The 20,950-nt window shown below is 48.4% G+C and overlaps 2 long non-coding RNA genes across 4 annotated transcripts; one reads left to right on the forward strand and one right to left on the reverse strand.

Annotated features, from left to right (window-relative positions):
• Positions 1–323: 323 nt before the first annotated feature.
• On the reverse strand, positions 324–3,125 carry LOC121817959 (uncharacterized). The gene is made up of 2 exons (XR_006058042.2): positions 3,024–3,125; positions 324–564 (listed from the first exon to the last, which is right to left on the reverse strand). It is a non-coding gene; the product is annotated as an uncharacterized LOC121817959 (long non-coding RNA).
• On the forward strand, positions 469–20,845 carry LOC105604916 (uncharacterized). Of its 3 annotated transcripts, none has more exons than XR_009598567.1 (4): positions 469–587; positions 849–3,535; positions 3,818–9,941; positions 18,167–20,845. It is a non-coding gene; the product is annotated as an uncharacterized LOC105604916 (long non-coding RNA). The 3 variants fall into 3 exon arrangements; XR_009598566.1 differs by having other exon boundaries at positions 849–2,506; XR_009598565.1 differs by having other exon boundaries at positions 849–9,941.
• The last annotated feature ends 105 nt before the right edge of the window (positions 20,846–20,950 follow it).

Below are 20,950 nucleotides of genomic sequence, written 5' to 3' on the forward strand. Positions count from 1 at the left end.
AGACCATGGCTGAAACAGCCAAATAACATTAACCAATTAAGGTGAAAAGCACCATAGAAATGCTGTAGGGGCTAGGACTTAACTAGTCACATATGGTTTCATGTAAAGCACTCCAGTTCATCAGCTAACAGTAAAAGCATGCGGGAGTGAAATAGACTGGCTGGAAATGAACTGCAAATTGATAAACATTTAGTTGCTAATGCCCTGTTTATTATTTTTACTAGGATAAAAATTAACTTGCCCGGCCTTGGCCAGAAAACAGATTGAACTCTACCATCTGGGTATTGGAAACGGTATTTCTTTAGCCTCGGGTTTCATCCAGGTTACCGCTGCCAGCTCCGATTTTATTTGTCAATAGGCCCTGACTGTCCAGACAACAGAAATGGGGGAGGCTTCTGGGAAGCACAGTCAACGGAGCCAAAAGGGTGACTCTCTGGGGAAGCTTAGGACGTAGGGCCGCCCCCAACCATCCTTGGCGTCTCGCATTTCCCGAGAAAGAGGTTGCCACATGGCCCGTGAAACTGTCTTCCTCCAGCGAGACCAGCGCGGGCTGGAAGGCGCGGTCTAGGCGCAGAGAAGAGAGCACAGTTAGGAGCGAGCGCGGACGCGCGCCGGGTCGGAGGGCGCTTGCAGGGGGATGGGAGCGCGGGGGGAACGGGGGCGCGCAGGGGGGCGGGGGTCGGGGGCGCGCGGGGGAGACGGGGGCGCGCGCGGGGGCGGGCAGGGGCGCGCGGGGGGCGGGCTGGCGCGCCGGGCGGGGTCGGAGGATGCAGGCGGGGCGGGGGCGAGCCCAAGTCAGCTCCGCGGACGCCGGCCTGGCCACGTGACCGCGCCCGCTGCGGCCCCAGCTGCAGATGCCGTCCCCTCCCCCGGGCGCTTTTCCATCAGCCTGTGAGCAGCTGGATCAATTTACTCGAGCTCCAGCGCCTCGCACCAGCACGGGCTGAATTATTACTGGTGGAAATCCCCTCTGTTTCAGGAAATCAGGTAGCTTTCAAACTCCCAACAATGAATGGCCCTTTGGGTCCAGGGAGAATAACAAAAAATATAAAACCAAAAAAAAAAAAAGACTGTAGGCTACAGGTTTCCAAACAGGCTGTTTGGTTTCTAGCAAATTAGAGAGTGGGCGGATGAGGTACCAAGTAATGTTATGCTGGGGAGTGTGGTCTTCTTTGACGTCACCAAAATGTTTCTCCACTGACCGCCCCCCGCCGCCTTTCCCTTGCTTTTCCCTCCTCGGCCCGTGTGCACCCTGGCCTTTTTCCTCCCTCCTCCTTCCCTGTTGCTGTCACGGAGACAGATGACATAGGGAAGCTCTGGAAAATCGCTCAGAGTTGTGCAACGGAGCTCGCAGGCTCAGAAAATTCCTATATTTTCAAAAACAAAGGCCATGAGGTTGGAGAGGCGGCGGGGTGGGGAGGGGTATAGATCTTCAGCCACTGTCTCAGCCGGCCAAAAATCATGCGACTCAGGCCAGGAGGGGAAAGGCTGCTAAAAAAACCAGCAGCCGCCACCACTGGCTGTACGTTCCTCCCATCCTCTCGCCTGATTAGCAGTTCTGTCTGAGGGAACATTCTTCCTGTGGCAAAGAACATTCTTGCCTCCAGTCGGCTTGAAATAGAATCCTGGAGAGCATGCACCCGCCGCCCTGCTGCTGCACCCGGGGAAGGGGGGAGGCAGCCCCCTCTGCTGTGCATTGAATTCTCCAGCACCCTAGCCCCCCGCACCTCTCCCCACCTAGTTGTTTTTCCTATCCTCACGCAAGGGAGCAACAGCTGCCCCCATGTTGACATAGAACGATCTCGAATGAGCGTTCCACGGCTATATACGTAAGCATTTGTAGCCTGACCCTGCTATCTTTTTATTTCCCCTTTAAATTGACTTTGGGGCCCAGTTGTTTCAACAAGGACCGCTGTGGTCACTCAACGGCAGGGTCCCGCCCACAGTCACATGATGAGTGTTGGTGGGGCCGGCAATTCTCTGTGTGGCTAGTAATTGTCATGTAGCTCAGCAAGACTGCTTGGCTTCTACAACACTGTAAATCAACTATACTTCCATTTTAAAAACATAAAATGAAAAAAACGTAGATTCTGATGCAAAAAAAAGAAGAAAGACTGCTTAGTTTCTAAAGTAACCTGACTCGTATTCTTTACCCAGGCAGCTCTTGAAAAGCAGACATCGGTATCCAGATGTCACGTTAGGGAGTATGGTTCCAGGCAGGGTAGGCTAAGGAGCAGCCCAGGGTACACGTGGGCCTGGTTTTTTCCATCAGTCTCTGGTGACTCCTCCCTCCTCCCTGATCTTTCTCTGATCTAGACAGCAAGAGCCTCAGAGGACCTTGGAACAGGGAGCGCTTTCTAAATCAGAGCCTCCAGATGCTCTTTGCGGGCACTGAGTTCCCCTGAAAAGTCTACTGGCATTGAAAAAATACACTCACACAAAAATGGAGGTCACGTGCATCTATTCAGAAATTAGACGTGGAACCAGAACGACTAAAGAATTCATCGTATGTATTTGCAGAGGGTGGGGTGGTGCGAGGGAGTGTCACAAGTGGGTTGGGTAACACCTCTTCAGCAAGGGCACAGACCACGATCTCTTTAGCATAAGTGTTGGGAGGACCAATGAATGAGCAAGGGGATGAACATAAGAAATGAACCTGGAACACAAAGGAAGCACAAAGGAGCCCACAGTTTCTGGGAGGTAAGGCGGATGGGCTGGGGCATGTCTGCCAGAAAGAACCATTCTGTTTGAAGGAGAACAGACTTCTAAAGTGTAAAACGCAGGGATTTCCCTGCCCTCCAGTGGTTAAAACTCCACCCTTCCAATGCAGTGGGCACAGGTTCGATCCCTGGTCAGGGAACTGAGATCCCACATGCCACACAGCACGACCAAAAAAATCTGAAAATAAAGTTTTATTTTAAAGTGTAAACACAAAATGGAGTCTGACATAATGACAAGTGACAGTAACATTAGACGACTTGTACTCAACACATCCTATGTACCAGATGTTGCAAGTGTCTTACCTGGCACCACCGGCTTAGTCTTTGTGGCGCCCTCCAGAGGTGGAAGCCAGCTGGAGGATCTGTCAGCTCTTTGGGGCACCAAGGAAGAGATTCCTGGACCTGAAAGATTTAGAAGGACTGGAAGCAGATCCCGTCAATACAGAGCAACCCATGTGCATCTTTAAAGTCTGTCCAACCTGCCTGCCTAGTCTTGCCTCCACTGTAGTTTCTGCCTCCACCGGCCATCGCTGAGAGAGGATCCCTGCTCCCCTGCTGACTCACGGAGCAGAGACCCCTCGGAGAGGAATGAGATCTGATCTTCAGGCAGCCAAAGCCAGCCTCCCTGCGTCCACTCTGCTGCTCCTTCCTTCTCTCAGAAATGCCAGGCCTTCCATAGATGCATCTGAGACTCACTGATGCTTCCTCCGGGAACACCCCTTCAACACCCCTTCATCGAGGCTCTGACCTTGCTGGGTGACCTCTGGGCCCTGATGGAAGCACCTTCCCACCTCCTGGGACCTTTAGGGACCCAGGTAAGTAGAAGTGATGGCAAGAGCCCTCTCCTCGGGGGCCTCGGGAGACCTTTCACCTTCGAGAGAGGAACAAGAAACATAGGTTTCATCCAGTTGAAGCATTCATGCCTAGAAGTTCTTGTTTATGACTTAGGAACAGGCTCTCCATTCAAGTCGTCACAAGGATCCTTTACCTCACATTTCCGCTCAGAAAACACACCTTCATTTGGGGCCACTTCAAGGGAAGTCTCCTTTATTCATGGTCTGTACATTGCCCTGCTGACCGCTTCTCTTTTCTTCCAGACATGCTGTATAGTCCTGGCACCAGAGAGACAGCCCTGCGTACGTGTGTGCTCAGCCGCTTCAGTCGTGTCCGACTCTTGGTGACCTCATGGACTGCAGCCTGCCAGGCTTCTCTGTCCATGGGATTCTCCAGGCAAGAATACTGGAGTGGGTTGCCATGCCCTCCTCCAGAAAGCTGCCCTGAGAGGGCATAATTTGAAATCTCATCATTTCAGGTAAAATGTGTCCCTGAGGGAGGGGGTTTGGAGGAGGAACTTAAACCATCTGTTTCCTTCTGGTCACCCAGACAAGCAAGGTGACTGTCACTCTGAGTTTCCATCTCCTCCAGCATCCTAGAACCCACCACCACCCACCCCCAGCCAAAGGCTAGGATGCCTGTCACCCACCCATTGACATTCCATTAAAAATTGGGACTAACAACAGGTTCCAGAACACTGCGTCATAACTCAGCAGGTGTGGGATCTACCTGAACAAAAGGACAGAACGCCCAGCCACTGTGAGGTGGCTAAGCAAGGGCTTTGCAAAGCTGTTTGGCTTACAGCACACAGACCGACCTGTGTTCATGTAATGGGGTAAAGATGAAGCAGGTGCCCCGGTGTCCTCCTGACACAGCAAGTTGCCAGCCTCTGCTAAATGCACACACCCACACACATAAACACACACTCATGACCTCCAGTGTCCCTGAAAAGATGGCCCATCTCGCAATCAGTGCAGGCTCCCCACAGCCAGACATGCATGCATGCGCGCTACATTGTTTTAGTTGTGTCCGACTCTTAGTGATCCTATGCACCGTAACCTGCCAGGCTCCTCTCTATGGATTCTCCAGGCAAGAATACTGGAGTGGGTTGCTGTGCCCTCTACCAGGGGATCTTCCCGACCCAGGGATTGAACCCGCGTCTCTTATGTCTTAGCAGGTGTTCTCTTTACCACTAGCTCCACCCAGGAAGCCCCACAGCCAGAGATGCCTGGCTCCAATTCCAGCAAGCTATACTCACTCCTGAGCCTCAAGCTCCTCTTCTGTAAAGTGAAGCTAGTAATACCTCCTTGAGGGGCTGAGCCAATGCATATAAAACTTTAGACTCAGAGTAAGCACTTCATAACTTGAATCCAAAACAATCCCAAATTGTCCATAGCAGCAGTTTTCACACTGGCTTTGTGCTAAAGACAATAACATAGCCACTGTGGACAAAGCAGTTTTTATGAACCAGGTGTGTTCCATGCATTATCTCATCTCGACTCACACTAGCCCTGCTAGTTGGGTAGGTGTTAGGATCCTCATTTTACAAATAAGGTTTCTGAGGCTCAGAGAAGTTAAGACACTGGCCCAAAGTCACACAGTCAGCAGTAAAGAAATATCTAACATTGAGGTAATCGGTGCTTCAGTGCCAGCCCCAAAGCATGCTCCCTTCACAGGGCTGTGCTGCCTCTTGATGCAGTTAGCACAGGCCGAGCTCTGCTCTCTTTACAAGACAACACGGAGTAAGTGCCAAGTGATTATGCAGAGGGCTGCAGCCTTGCACGTGTGTGTGTGTGCATGTGTGCGTGCACGTGCCCTTGGCCAAGGGCCACACTTTTAGCCCGCATACTGGTCTGCCAAAAGCCCATGTTCAAATCCCACCTATTGAAAAGCTCATCTCCGCTTTGGCAGGACAGGCCCTGAAAAAATGTAGGAAATAAACAAGGGCCATTCAAAAGAACTGAACTGCAATTCAAATGAGAAATTCCTTCACAGGAATAAAACTTCAGAAACCAAACAACCAAAGCCCTCAGAAAACGTTGGTAATGATCCATTAATGTTAAGTTATTAGAAAGGGAGAGCAAGAGGTAAACCCAGTTTCTGCATGGGCATCCTCACCCCTTCTCTGAGGGCAGTGCTCACAAGCCTGAAAGGGTTGGCTTGAATAGAGAGGTCACCCCCTGGGGAGCCAGTGGGTGAAATACACTGGAAATGTGCCTAAGGGACCAGCATTTTTTGACACACAGGCTCAGAATGATGAAAAGCACCCTTCTGGGGACTTCCCTCCTGGTCCAGTAATTGAGACGCTGAGCCTCCAGTACAGGAGCCATAGGTTCAATCCCTGGTGAGGGAACTAAGATCCCACACGCCTCAAGTTGAGCCAAAATACTTTTTAAAATAAATGAATTTTATTTTTTTTAAAGCACTCTTCTGCTCTTTATCCCTCCACACCCGCTTCAGTTTCTCAAATATGGAGACTCCTTCTGAGCTTTTCCTTCTTGGCAATGCCACACTTGTTAAGAAACTAGTATCCTGGAAACCAAAGTGGCCTTGGATGTTGTTCTCTGCTGTGGCAGACCAAACTTTCCTTGCTGAATCAGACCCCATAATATATCAGCTCTGAGTCACACATGAACAGAGGAGCCACTATTAGGAAGAGAGAGAGTGCAGTGATATTTATCAGTGACTAAATCGGAGCAAATAACGAGTGTTACCTAATCACAGGGCATATTCATATACATTACCTTCCTATGAAGCAAGGTCATCGCTTAGTAGCTCTCAGGATGGTTTCTAACTGTCAATATTTACAGAACCAGGCACTTAACAACACACGCCAGGAGACCTGGCTGTCTCCAAGGATGAGTCATGCCGAATGAAGTCTTCTATCTCGGGGTCACTGCTCCATCCTCACTGACTAGTCATGGGATTATTGAAAAGTACGTGCAGGATTGCGGGCCCTGTTCAGTTCTCTGGAAGAACCAAAATTTATGAAATTGAAGCCTGGGAGGAAAGGATGTGAGTTTAAAAGCATATTCTGTGCTCAGTTGCTCAGTCATATCTGACTCTTTGAGACCCCATGGACTGTAGCCTGCCAGGCTCCTCTGTCCATGGGATTCTCCAGGCAAGACTACTGGAGTGGGTTGACATGCCGTCCTCCAGGGGATCTTCCCAACCTAGAGATCAAACCTGCATTTCCTGCTTTGTAGGCAGATTCTTTACCACTGAGCCACTGGGGAAGCCCTAAAAACGTAATCTGCTAACTAATAAATATAGCTCTGGGTCTAGGGTAAGTGGCAACGAGATGGCACCAAGACCCGAGTCAGCCTCTGCTTGCAGCAAGATATGTGATAAATAGCCTGAGTGGTGTCAAAGCCATGGCTGGAAAAGTCACCTGCATCATGCAAGACACACACCAAGGAAGGTGGTGCCACTCGGCTTAGAGGGAGACTGGCCACAGTCTTGGATATTTGGGGATTTTTTAAGGTTATTTATTTATTAATCTCTGTCGCTGTGTGCAGGCTTTCTCTAGTTGCGATGAGCAAGGGCTACTCTTGGTTTTGGTATGCAGGCTTCTCATTGCAGTAGCTTCTCCTGTTGCAGAGTACAGACTCCAGAGCACCAGCTCAGTAGTTGTGGTGCACAGGCTTAGTTGCCCTGCAGCCTGTGGGATCCTTCCAGACCAGGGATCAAACCCAGGTCCCCTGCATCTTAACCACTGGACCACCAAGCCCCAGCTTGGATATTTGAATAAGCACAGTAGACCTGTGTGCACAGCCAGTCCAGATAGAAACCCTTGGCTCCATTCAAGCAATGGAAGATCATTTCTTTGGGTTTTGAAAGCTTAGTTGTTCATGAATCACTCATTTAAAATGCCAGTAACCTCTGGGACTTCCCTGATGGGCCAGTGGTTAAGACTTCGCCTTCCAATGCAGAGGGTGAGGGTTCAGTTTCCTGGTCAGGGAGCTAAGATCCTATATACCTTCTCAGCCAAAAAAAAAAATCAAAACATAAAAGAGAAACAATATTGTGACAACAATAAAGACTTTAAAAGACATCAAAAAAATCTAAAATATAGATAACCTCTGGAGTTGCCTCTTGATAAAACCTAAGGTTTATCAAGTAGGGGGATTATGCTTGGTGAGAATCAGGAAGCAAGAAAAAGAGGGCAAGGATGGCGGGCAAGCCAAGCAAGGAGGGTACTGCAGGAGGAAGTGGGCTGGGGAGAGCCCAGCACATGCAGGACATGACTATTCTGGAAGATGTTCCTTTGTCTGTATGCAGAAAAGAAAAGCAGCTTCAACCTAAATGTCCATCGATAGAGGAATGGATAAAGACGTGGTACATGTATACAATGGAATATTACCCAGCCGTAAAAAGAATGAAATAATGCCATTTGCAGCAACATGGATGGACCTAAAGAGTGTCATACTAAGTCAGACAGAGAGGGAGAAATATTGTATGGAATCCCTTATTTGTGGAAATGCTACAAATGGACTTAAAAAACAGAAAGAGACCCACAGACTTAGAAAATGAACTTATGGTTGCCGGCAGGGAAGGGATACACAGGGAGATTAGGGAAGGTCATATACACACTGCTGTATTCAAAATGAATAATCAACAAGGACCTGCTGTATAGCACATGGAACTCTGCTCAATGTTATGTGCCAGCCTGGATGGGAAGGATTTGGGGGAGAATGGATACATGTATATGTATGGCTGAGTCTCTTTCCTGAGACTGCCACAGCATTGCTAATCAGCTATGCCCCAATACGAAATAACAAGTTTAAAGTTTGAAAAAAAAAAGAAAGGAAGCTTCTTTCACATCAACGTTAAATGAAGAAATTGGCACCACGCTTCAGAAACGCCACGATCAGTACAAGTGACCCTGTTGCAAACTTCACCCCCAACATGCAAACAGAAGCTGATTGCAACCATAGGGGCGGTTACATCTCTGCCAAAGTCCACTGGGGACCCAGCACTACGCAACATGGGACAGGTTGGTCAACACTGAGCTCCTGGAATTCCAGTTCCCTTTAAAATCGATGAGCTAAGCTAGGATTGCAAAAGAGACCCATGAGGGGACAGGATTATTACTGAGCTGTGTGGTACAAAATGTCTTTGATTGAAAAGTGGTGGACACCGTGGAAGAACCAGAAGTATCAAGACATATCTCAGGCACATTTGCAAATGGACTTAGTTTCTTAATAGGCTAGGTCTGCAGGCTCAGAGAAGTTGCCAGAGATCACAAGATTATTGCATGATGACAAGAGCTCCTGATTCCTGAAGACAAGGAGGTCACAGCCCCACCAACACTGGCCAGGGCCAGAAACCAAAGGACATTTCTCCCGTAGCAGTTGCGTGGAGACACAACATTGGCATCATATTTAGTCAAAAAGCGCAACAAGGGATGTACTTCATGATCCCGAGAAAGGTTTGATTGTGGCCCTTTCCAGCCACCATGTATCATAAAACTGGGGCTGGCAAGCACCCTGGGGAAGGCCCTGCCAGCTGAATGCTCACAATGTGTCCACAACAGCTGTGAACCCTTTCCCGGGCCTTCCTCAGGTGCACACACACATTCAGGCTGGCCATGCACATATGCATACATGCACCAAGTAAAGACAGTGGAAAGAGAGGTAGCCAGGAAAAAAAAAAAAAAAACAAAACAAAAACGCACTTCTGCAAATACACATGGAAAATACTTTTTGGATGAGTGCTTAAAGGGAGTTAACCCAGCAAAGATGACTTATTTACCTGCTTTATCCTTTGTGGCTTGGAATAAGGATATGATGGCTAGAGCTAAAGCAGCCATTTTGGACCATGAGGTGTTCTTTGCAATAGATGCCAAATTCTAAGAATAGAAAGAAAGGAACATGGAATACTGATGAGTGTAGAACCGCTAAAGCAGTCCTAGGCGACCTACTGCTACACTTCTTTGATAAGAGACTGAAATAAACTTCTTTATTGTGAAAAAAACAAAGAGACAAAAGTGCTTCAGATTCTATATGCATTCTACTACAGAGCTTCTGTAGGATGCCAGTCCTTTTGCTGGGGAACCCTCTGTTTCATTTCCCCCTGTGTTTCCTCTTTCTGTTGGAGGTAGAGGGAAGGAGAGGCCAAGTAGAGAGGGGTTTGGGAGGAGAAAATGTATAGCGAGGATGGGCCCCTAGCTGTTCCTCTTTCCCTGTGTCTATTTCTCTGCTTTGTCTCCAGACCTCCTAGAACACCTTGCATGTGGTCCTGTGCTTGGTGAATGTGTTGAAAGCTTGTACCGGTTTGCTGAGGCTGCCAGAACAAAGAACCGCCGCCTGATAGCTTGAACAGAAAACATGTATGTCCTCCCAGGGCTGGATGCTGGAAGTCCACGATCGAGGAGGAGTCAGCAAGGTTGGTTCCTTCTGGAGGCCATGAAGGAAGGATCTGTGCCAGGCCTCTCTCCTGGGCTTGTAGACGGCTGTATTCTGTGTCTTCACACCGTCTTTCCGCTGTGTGTGTCTGGGTCTAAATCTCTTCTTTAAAAAACTTTTTTTATTTATTTTTGGCTGTGTCAGGTCTTAGTTTCAATGCATGGGCTCTTTGGGGTCCTCCCTCGTTGTCGCACATGGGCTTAGTTGCCCTGCAGCATGTGGGATCTTACTTTCCCGATCAGGAACCGAACCTGCATCCCCTGCAGTAGAAGGCAGAGTCTTAACCACTAGACCACCAGGTTATTGTGGTTGTTCAGTCACTCAGTCATGTCCACCTCTTTGCAATCCCATGGATTGCAGCACACCAGGCTTCCTTGTCCTTCAGTGTCTCCCGGAGTTTGCTCAGACTCATGTCTGTTGAGTCAGTGATGCCATCCAACCACCAGGGGAGTCCCTTCATCTCTTCTTCGTATACAGACACCAACCAGATTGAATCAGAGCCTCATTTTTAACTGAAAGCGGCCTCATTTTAACTTAATCCCCTCTTTAAAGACCCTGCATCCAAATACAGCCACATTCTGAGGTCCCAAAAGTAAGAATTTCCACAAAAGTGAGGCCAGGAAGGAAGTTAGCAAATGCACAGAGCCGCTACCATGGGCTTGGAGCCACGCCAGACAGCAGAGACCAAAGATAAGAAGATACAGTCTCATTGTGGCTGAATGACTAAATGACAGTCCTAGCAAGTGAGTCAGTGGATGGATCAGTGATGAATGAATGGGATGAACAAACATCAAAACTGCTGCTGGAGCCCAGAGAGCTGATTAGACATAACCATACTGCGTCCAGAAGCATAACTGAGTCCAGAGCCAGCAGCCCACTCCCACCTCCATCTACAAAGGGGTCTCAGAGATCATTAGAGAAGCAAAGTGGCAAAGGGGCTTCTATTCTCTGTCCAGGGGAGTCTGACCAGCTCTTGGCTAAAACTAAACAGGATCAGTGTGCTCAGAGATGCTTGCAGATGAAAACCAGACTTTTCTTCATGCTTAGCCTACTACTCCAGGGGAGACCGGGGGAGACACTCCTGCTATGATTCCAGTGGCCCCAGGGCCACAAATCAGATGGAAAGCCACCAGGAGCAGCATCTCAGGTTAGCCAGGGCAGGAAGGAGGACCACCTGCCCACCAGCTGCCATGCAGTGACAGGTGGGGTCCCATCCCTGGGATGTCGACACCCGTGAAATGAGTGAAAGTCTCCACACCCTCAACTCCATCCCCTGCAAATACTCTCTGAGCCTAGAACTGACACCAGGAGCCAGGAAGTCAATAAAGAGGAACAGAAAGGCAAGATTCCTGCCCCAGTCATTATTAACACGTGTTTCTCCTGACTGCAAGCACACCAGCCACGTCACACAATTATTATTATCTGCCCTGTGGCTGTTTACTTAATCAGTAGAGATTTCTAAACAGGTCTTTTTGTGGCCTAGTAGAGGTCAGAGTTCCCAGGACCATCAGTCAGAGCCTGCAGGGGGCAGGCCAGCTGTCCATCATCTGGTCGAGGCCGCTGCAAGCGCAGTTTGAACCGGTTCCTGTGGCCTATGTCTGTCAGGCTCCCCGTGAACCCTGGTCATCAGTCAGTTCCTGAATTACAGCACACAGACACACACCCCAGCGGCCCTTCCCTGCTCGGATGATTCCCTTTTATTGTGTTCCAGTACATTCTCCCTCTGGCCCCAGTGGGATCGCCTCTGAGTGGCCTGTCCTTCAATTTTTACTACCGAATCTGTGGCTCAGAAGCCTTGGGTTGGTATTTCCTCTGCCCTCGGAGGGATTTTTATGGGGTTTTTATTTGGTTTCATTTTTGCCATGCTTCTCAGAACATTTCCTTTGTTCTTCTCACTCTGCTCTGAGCCTCCAAGGCCGTCCCCTCAGAAGATCACACACAGCTGTGGCCTCAAACATGTATCCCCCCCAAAAAAAGATGGTTGAGGAAACCCCCATCTTTTATGGATTTTCAAGTAGTAAAATGATGGTTTCTGAGGGTTCAAAAGGCACCTCCTCCCCTTGGCCAGGCCACTCACTGCAGCCCCTACAAAGAGAGGTGAGGCGGCCCAGGACCCCAGCCTACAGTGCCCAGGGTTAGGGGACCTACTGTTTGTCTACCTAGGATGGGCGCCCCCTTCTTTGGAAAATACTGCCACCCCTGAACTGATCATAGCAACCAAATGTGGGCAGCCTCTTGCTCAGAGATCCTCCCCCGACCACAGAGATGGAACCGGGAACTATTGTCTGACCCCCACAAAGGCCATCAGGTGGAACTTTTGAACTCTTGGCCCCCTCTCCAGCAGTGAAGCTGGGAGGTGTGATAAGCAGAAGCTGCTGTCCTGTACATTCCCTGCCATGTAGAGAAAGCTTATCAAAGAGATTGAAATCCATGTTGGGGTAGACGAGACCAAGATTTAGTAAGTGATGAGAGCGCCTGGCAGGGTCAGGTCCCATCTCAGGCATCCTTTTTGAAGCCCTGAGTCCCTTTTTGAAGCCCTGAGTGATCTGGGTCACATTTCTCTTTCGTGTGGCTAATCAGCCCTGGGATTTCTTTGGAAGGAATGATGCTAAAGCTGAAACTCCAGTACTTTGGTCATCTCATGCAAAGAGTTGACTCATTGGAAAAGACTCTGATGCTGGGAGAGATTGGGGGCAGGAGGAGAAGGGGACGACCGAGGATGAGATGGCTGGATGGCATCACTGACTCGATGGACGTGAGTCTGAGTGAACTCTGGGAGTTGGTGATGGACAGGGAGGCCTGGCGTGGTGCAACTCATGGGGTCACAAAGAGTCGGACACGACTGAGTGACTGAACTGAACTGAACTGAATAATAGCTTCCCCATGAAACTCACCAGGGAGTGGACTCTGGCCATCCTGCCCAAGCAAGACCAGCTGTCCTCAGCTTTGGCCATGGGAACAGGAGGGAAAGGAGAGGAGAAGGGACCATCATCCAAGGTTGTTTAGGACACTGAAATACAGAACCCCTGTTGCAACTCTTGAGAGGATTTCCACGTCTTTATCAAGTCAGTACTTTCAGGATTGGACACTCTCAGGCAGAGGTCATTATCTGGATAGTTAAAGTGTTTCTTAGAACAGGGTTCAGTGATGGTGGTGGTGGTGTGTAAGCAGCACACAGAGGATGGAGGTGATCATGACTCTGCTCATGGGAAGGGAGCAGCAGGGCCCCCGTGTACCATGATGGACAGATGGACTCCATGAAAGCTAGTTCAACACGTCTGATACCTGCCAAAGCCAAGCCCCTCAGAGCCCAAATGTTCTTCCAAATATGACCCCCAAATCAAGCAAACCCTCTAGATGGCCACAGACCTAGAGAGGCTTCTGCTCCCCAGCTCACTGATCTCTCTCAGCTGGAAGCACAGGCAGGCCTCAAGTCAGAAGGGCTTACCCAACGAGGAGGGAGGCAGAGAGTTCAGCCTAATCCCCTTACCCATCCCAAAGGGTCGGAGGAAAGCCAGCAACCACAGCGGTCAGTGCCTCTGTTCTGACTCCAAAGAGTCTAGCTAAAGCAGCCCAGGGCCCCTGGCACCACCCTAAAAAACGGATCCAATCTTGAGTCAGAGAGGAAGCCGACAGTCACTGAATCACCCGTCCACTTCCTTCTACCCACAGCCGCTGGGCCAAGACCAGCAGCCGCTTCCAAGGGGCAGCTCGGTGACCAGTGCTCGGAAAAGCTGAGGCTCTGCAGAAGGGCTAGCAGGGCCGAACCACCAAGACCCACTTCCCCGAGGTGCCCCACCCCCTGCGTTTTCCAAAGTAAAGCTTCACGTCTTGTGACAGCCCCGTTGCTGTCCTGTGCTGCCCTTGGCTGGGTTATTTTTCACTTCCCTGTTCAGAACACAGCCACACTTTCCAAACGCCGTGAATCATCACCACGGAGCAACGGCCATTCAGCCGGGCAGGAAACCACGGAGGGGCAGACCTAGAAGGGACTGCAATCCTGCAGCTGACTCTGGCGCGCCTGGGCATCCCGAGGACCCCATAAAGCCTAGGGGACGGAGCTGCCACTCTGGGGACTCATTCTCCTCCATTGTCTGCCACGGCTGTCCCCGCACTCTCTGATCCACTCTTGCCCTGAGTTCCAGACAGCATTTCTGACTTTGTTCTTATGGCTTTCTTGGTTGTGTTGGCTAACGTGAAGCTGTCATCTTCCAGTGCTGGGAGGGAGAGAAATGGGCAGATCCATTCAAGACCCAGGGAGCTGGGACTTCCCTGGTGGTCCAGGAGTTAAGAATCCACCTTCCAGTGCAGGGGACCCAGATTCGATCCCTGGTCTGGAAAGTAGGATCCCACATGCTGCAGGGCGACTAAGCCTGCGTGCTGCAACTGACAAAGTCCTTGTGCTCAAACAAAGTGCCTGAGCAGCCAAACAAGTGGGGGAAGCTGAAATGGGATGCAGCATAGAGTAGAGTCACTAACAGAACACGGAGTCGGCTCTCTGCCTGCAAGCAGTCTTGCAAGAATGTTACAAAGGTCATCCCTGTCATCCAAGCCTCTTGTTGACCGAAACCATGTGGCCTTCCAGATGCCATTCAGTAAGCACCCAAAAGTAGTCACCAGTGATCCTATGAATAAATCAATCAATGAAAGAGTATCGTCCTCAAAGAGCTTCAAACTGTCCTGTGCTAGGCAACTGGCTCCTCTGAATAGTAACTCTGCTTTCGTGCCAGTGTTGGGTTCTTGTGTAATAAGGAGAACCTAATTTGAAGTCAGTATTTTCGCCTCTATTCAATCATAGACAATGCTACTCGAAAGTAAAGCACTCTGAGGACTTCCCTGGAGATCCTAGTTGTTACAATTCTGAGCTTCCACTGCAGGGAGTGCAGGTTTGGTCCCTGGTCAGGGAACTAAGATCCTGAGTGCCGAGAGGCACGGCTAAAAGAAAAGTAAAACAACCTAAGAAACGAATCAATATGACAATATTGTGTCAGTTTTAACCTATCAGATTGACTAAAACCTTAAATATTAAGTGGCCAGAGAGTGAGAAATGAGCACTGCCCTATACTGTTGGTGGATGTGGAGTGTTACACATTTTCTGGAGACAGTTTGATACTGTGTATTACCATTATTAATGAGTAACATTGACTCCTTCATTTCAAGGCTAGACATTTAGCCTCAGCTGAACAATCAGGAAAACGCACAAAAATGTAAGTAGAAAGAAAGTCACATGACTGTGTGGTAAATAAATATAAAACAAAACCAAGAAAACAGGAAACAACCTAGATGTGATTGAGCCAGTGAATTATACCCCACTTAATAAACGATTAATGCTGTGTAATCGTTGGGACCTCCCAACGGGAGACTAAGACTAAGATGCTAAGACTCCAAGCTCCCAACGCAGGGAGCCTGGATTCAGCCCCTAGTCAGGGAATTAGATCCCACATGCCACAACTGAAAGAGTCTGTGTGCCACAACTAAGACCCAGCAAAGCCAAATAAATAAATATTTATTGTAAATAAGTAAATAAGTGAAAGTACTGTGCAACTTCGTTGTCGGACGTGTACACGCAAAGCCAGAGAACAATATCCACATGGCTCATCAGTCTTGTCCGACTCTGTGTGACCCTTCGGACTCCCCAGCCTCCCCTGTCATAGGATAAGCAAAAATACCGGAGTGGGTTGCCAGGCCCTCCTCCAGGGGATCTTCCTGACCCAGGGATCGAAGCCAGGTCTCTACCTGGCTCTCTTCAGTTCACCTGCATTGGCAGACAGGTTCTTTGCCACCAGCACCACCTGGGAAGTCCCTAATAATAGTAATATTCTCCTGGATGATTTTGATAGAAGGAGGAGATAGAATATGTGCAGCCCATCTATGGACTTGTTGATGGAGTGTAGGCCTAAAAGAGACACCTGAAAGGGTTTATCAAGTTGTTAGCACTGCTCATCTCTGTGGAGGTGGATTTCAAGGTGATTTTTACCTTTTCCATATTTTCTGTACTTCTTAAAATTCTTGATAAGAAACACAAAGCATTTTTATGATCAGAGAAAATTATGTATCTGTTTTCATTTTAAAACTGAAAGTAAGACAAAAGTAAGTAAGCCCAAAAGTAAGTCTGTGTCCCTGACAGGCTGTATCTGGCCAAGATAAATTGCGTGTCCTCTTTCTGGTAGAAGGTGGACTGTGGACCATTCTGCTAGGGGACCTTGGGCTCTGAATTGTTTCCCTTGAGTTCTGAAGAGTTGAACTGGGTCCATGTTACTTTTCTTTTTTTTTTTTTGGCTATGCCATGCAGTATGAGGCATCTGAGTTCCCCACCAGGGATCGAACCTGTGCCCTGTGCAGTGGGAGCACAGAGTCCCAACTACTGACCACCAGAGAAGTCCCGCATCTAGGTACTTTTAACCAAGAGATCACATGTTAATATTTTTCTAAAATGGGATTATAGAACGTTCGTATATTTCCAAAGGGACCCACTGCAGATCAAAAATTAAGGCCAGTGAATGACGGAGAGGGGCGGCTGGAAGAGCCAGTGAATGACCGGGGGTGGGGGGAGGCGGCTGGGGGGAGGCGGCTGGGGGGAGGCGGCTGGGGGGAGGCGGCTGGAAGAGCCAGTGAATGAGAACATGGGCTGTAAACTAGCTTTCAGTTCAGTTCAGTCGCTCAGTCCTGTCCGACTCTTTGCGACCCCATGAATCGCAGCACGCCAGGCCTCCCTGTCCATCACCAACTCCCGGAGTTCACTCAGACTCACGTCCATCAAGTCAGTGATGCCTCTGTGGTCCCCTTCTCCTCCTGCCCCCAATCTCTCCCAGCATCAGAGTCTTTTCCAATGAGTCAACTCTTCGCATGAGGTGGCCAAAGTACTGGACTTTCAGCTTTAGCATCATTCCTTCCAAAGAAATCCCAGGGTTGATCTCCTTCAGAATGGACTAGTTGGATCTCCTTACAGTCCAAGGGACTCTCACGAGTCTTCTCCCACACCACAGTTCAAAAGCATCAATTCTTCGGGGCTCAGCCTTCTTTACAGTCCAACCCTCACATCCATACATGACCACTGGAAAAACCATAGCCTTGACTAGACGGACCTTAGTCGGCAAAGTAATGTCTCTGCTTTTGAATATGCTGTCTAGGTTGGTCGTAACTTTTCTTCCAAGGAGTATTCGTCTTTTTATTTCATGGCTGCAGTCACCATCTGCGGTGATTTTGGAGCCCAAAAAAATTAAGTTTGACACTGTTTCCACTGTTTCTCCATCTATTTCCCATGAAGTGATGGGACCGGACGCCATGATCTTCGTTTTCTGAATGTTGAGCTTCAAGCCAACCTTTTCACTCTCCTCTTTCACTTTCATCAAGAGGCTTTTGAGTTCCTCTTCACTTTCTGCCATAAGGGTGGTGTCATCTGCATATCTGAGGTGATTGATATTTCTCCTGGCAATCTTGATTCCAGCTTGTGTTTCTTCCAGCCCAGCGTTTCTCATGATGTACTCTGCATAGAAGTTAAATAAGCAGGGTGACAATATACAGTCTTGACGTACTCCTTTTCCTATTTGGAACCAGTCTGTTGTTCCATGTCCAGTTCTAACTGTTGCTTCCTGATCTGCATATAGGTTTCTCAAGAGGCAGCTCAGGTGGTCTGGTATTCCCATCTCTCTCAGAATTTTCCACAGTTTCTTGTGATCCACACAGTCAAAGGCTTTGGCATAGTCAATAAAGCAGAAATAGATGTTTTTCTGGAATTCTCTTGCTTTTTCCATGATCCAGTGGATGTTGGCAATTTGATCTCTGGTTCCTCTGCCTTTTCTAAAACCAGCTTGAACATCTGGAAGTTGACGGTTCATGTATTGCTGAAGCCTGGCTTGGAGAATATTGAGCATTACTTTACTAGCATGTGAGATGAGTGCAATTGTGTGGTAGTTTGAGCATTCCAAACTAGCTTTACAGAAAGTAAATATTTTGACTCTGCAGACTGTATGATCTCTGCCCCAGCTACTCAACTCTGCCCTTGTACTATGAAACCAATCACAGATCATCTACCAACAAATGGGTGAAGCTGAGTTCCAATAAAACTTTATTGACAAAATCAGGCTGTGGGACAGATTTGGCCCAGGCAGTAGGGTGCCAACACCATGCCTACCCTCTCCCCACCCCCACCCCGCCCTGCTCGCAACAGAAGCCAAGTAATCGATGACCTTTCCTTTATTTCAGATTCTGCTTCTGGTCAGGATCCAAACGATTCCTGCAGTGGGATCCAGCTCTTCAACAGAGACCACCAAGGAAGTTGGGAAACACATAAAAGGAATTTGCTTCACTTTTTCATTAAACAACAAGTCCTTTGAATTTCTAATTGGAAACTTTCACACATGAATTGAGGTAGTTGCAGCTCATTTCCTTCAGTCCCGCTGTCCTCCTTCATTTGGAGCAAAATAATTGTTGAATTGTGGAGCGTGACCTTTGACCTCTGATGGCTGCCTGCAATCTACTTTCCTGGCTCATTTGCATAAAGGGCGTTAGAAACCCTCTGGCACCTTCTTCTCATCTCAGATAAAATTCTGACTTCCTTGATCTACTAGGGAGTAAAACAAGATCTCAAGACAAAACAAGCCCAGGCGGGAACCAGAGATTCCCTGTCTCCTCCTGTCTTGGCCAAAAAAAAAAAAACCTCTTCAACTCGAATCAACATCTCCCTCATGGTGCTAAGTGGGGCCCTTCGAGGACCACTGCCCAGAGGACACAGTCTGGATCCAGGACATCCCTGCTCTTGAGATTTACTGACAGCAACAGAGACATTTTCTCTACTGGACCCTCACCCAAGATGGGTCATTCCCCTGCCCCACAGACCCTCACCCATTGACTTCTGAGAAGGCAGAGATGGAGAAAGAGCCAAGTCTAAGAAGCCTGCTTCTGCCCTGACTAGGGAGTAAGGGAAGGGCAGAGTTCAAGATGAAAAAGACAGCAGACAGCACCTTCCCTCCCCCCACATCACACAGCCTCTTCTAAATGTGGTAGCAAAAGAACTGAGTCATATAGTCCTAACAGCAACAGGCAGGTAACACGTATATTTTTCCATCTGTGTGCCAAATATCCTTTGGGAATGCTTGCTTACAGGTGAGGATGTGCTTCTGGGTTATTCTAGACTGTTTTCACAGTTCGTTAGGACACACAGAAACAGCTCTAAGGAACTCAAGAGGTGAAGAAGCCTCCTTAGAAGAGAAGAACAAAGGCAGTCAGAGACGTGGGGACATGCCAAGGATGAGCCGGCGCTGAGTCTAGGGCTCTGGCTTCCCGTCTGGTGTCCTGATCGCCGGCTGTGCCTCCATCAAGCTGGGGTCTGCTGAAAACCCAATTTCCCAACATCTCAAGTGGCTTCCAGGAGAGTCAGAGGTGCCCTTTTTCTTCCTTTTTCTCTTTCTATCCGGATATGCTTCCTAACCTTCCATGGAAAATCCCTGAGTCGGCCACTTCCTGTTTTTGTTTTGTTCTCTAACCAACCCCCGCTTTGGCCTTTTGTCCTTTGTCTTGATCTTCATCTCAAACTGAGAAAGAATCTCCAGCTCCAAGCAGTTCCCTGGCAACTAAAGTTTTCTATCTCAGCCCTGCTCGCTCCCTGTAGGTGCTTCTATAAATCCTCACTCTTACTGGTCCTCACCCAAAAAGGGGATGCTAAAAAGATTCAGAGATCTGTTTGGGGAGATGCTTGCCCAATATAAATGCAAACTGTACTAACAATTGTTTTTCAGTTCCGATACACTTTTATTTGGGGTGAGGCGCATCCTTTTGCTTTGTTTGGACAGCTAGACGAGGAGCTGGAAGGGTGCCCTTGGTGATGGGCTGTGGTTTTTCCTTCTTTCCACTGTTTTGTCCCCTTCCTCCGGGCCCTGCATTCCTAGCATATTTGGAGAGAGTAGGAGCTGGCCTGAAGCCACTTTTCTGAGTATCTTCTCAGTTCTGCAGTCCAGTTTCCAAGGCAGTCTCTTTGCTTTGTTTATTCTTTGTGTCCCACTTCTGGGCAAGTACCAGATGCTACTAGATACAGCTCCAGCCATGGACAGCATGCCCTGGCCAATGGCTCCAGTTCAGGCTGGCTGGAAACTCCCGGCCACCAGCTCCAGAGGGAGAACGTGTGAAACAGTCAAAGGATGTGTGAACCATGCGCCAGTCTTGGGGGGAGTTTCCCCAAACACATCTGACACATACAAAGAAAAAAGGAAGAAAGAACCAAACAGTAAACCACCACTGCCTTCAAGAATTTGCTGTGGGAGCAGGTGTCCACTGTAGCCTCATGAAAGGCTCTGGGCTGAGATATCTCCTTGGGTGACCTTTGCTAACAAAGTGACATTCTCCATCTGTGCTCTCCCTGGGGATGCTGTAAGAGGCTGTACCAATGTTGAGAGCCAGGTGGTTCCAGTTGAAAAGAATGATCCAGTTGGAATGTAATATGGTAACACCTGGTTCCATCACTGTCTGTCAAGCCCAGCTAGGTCCACCTTAAATCTTACCTCGAGGAAAGGTCCACCCAATTCATATCACAGGAAATCTGAAGTTTACTCTCTTCTCCAAATTGTTTTCAATTTCCCAGGAGGGAAAGAGATTGATTCATTCTGTTAATAAGCAAAGGTCTTATTTTTCCACCTTTGGTCATATAAACATCACAGGAAAAAGAAAGAAAGAAAAGCTTCATGTTCAATCAAAAAACTGTTCCAGCATTTTAAAAAAGTCAAGTGGAGATAAAACAGATGATTCTTCAGGAAAAAAAAAATAGTAACTGTATCTCCCAAACCATAAAACTGTACGTTATCTAACGTTTAACTCCCTCAACAGAAACCTTGTGGAGTTGTTTTTTTTTGTTTTTGTTTTTTAATAAACATAGACTGTGTAGGAACAACAGCTCAGATGATTTCAGGTTTCTTATAGCTTTAGATAAATCAACCACAGGAGCAAGAAAACCAAGGATGCTGAGAGAATGAATGTGAGTCAAGCTATAATATACAA

The sequence above is a fragment of the Ovis aries genome, chromosome 25, assembly GCF_016772045.2.
Source record: "Ovis aries strain OAR_USU_Benz2616 breed Rambouillet chromosome 25, ARS-UI_Ramb_v3.0, whole genome shotgun sequence".
Taxonomy (NCBI): domain Eukaryota; kingdom Metazoa; phylum Chordata; class Mammalia; order Artiodactyla; family Bovidae; genus Ovis; species Ovis aries.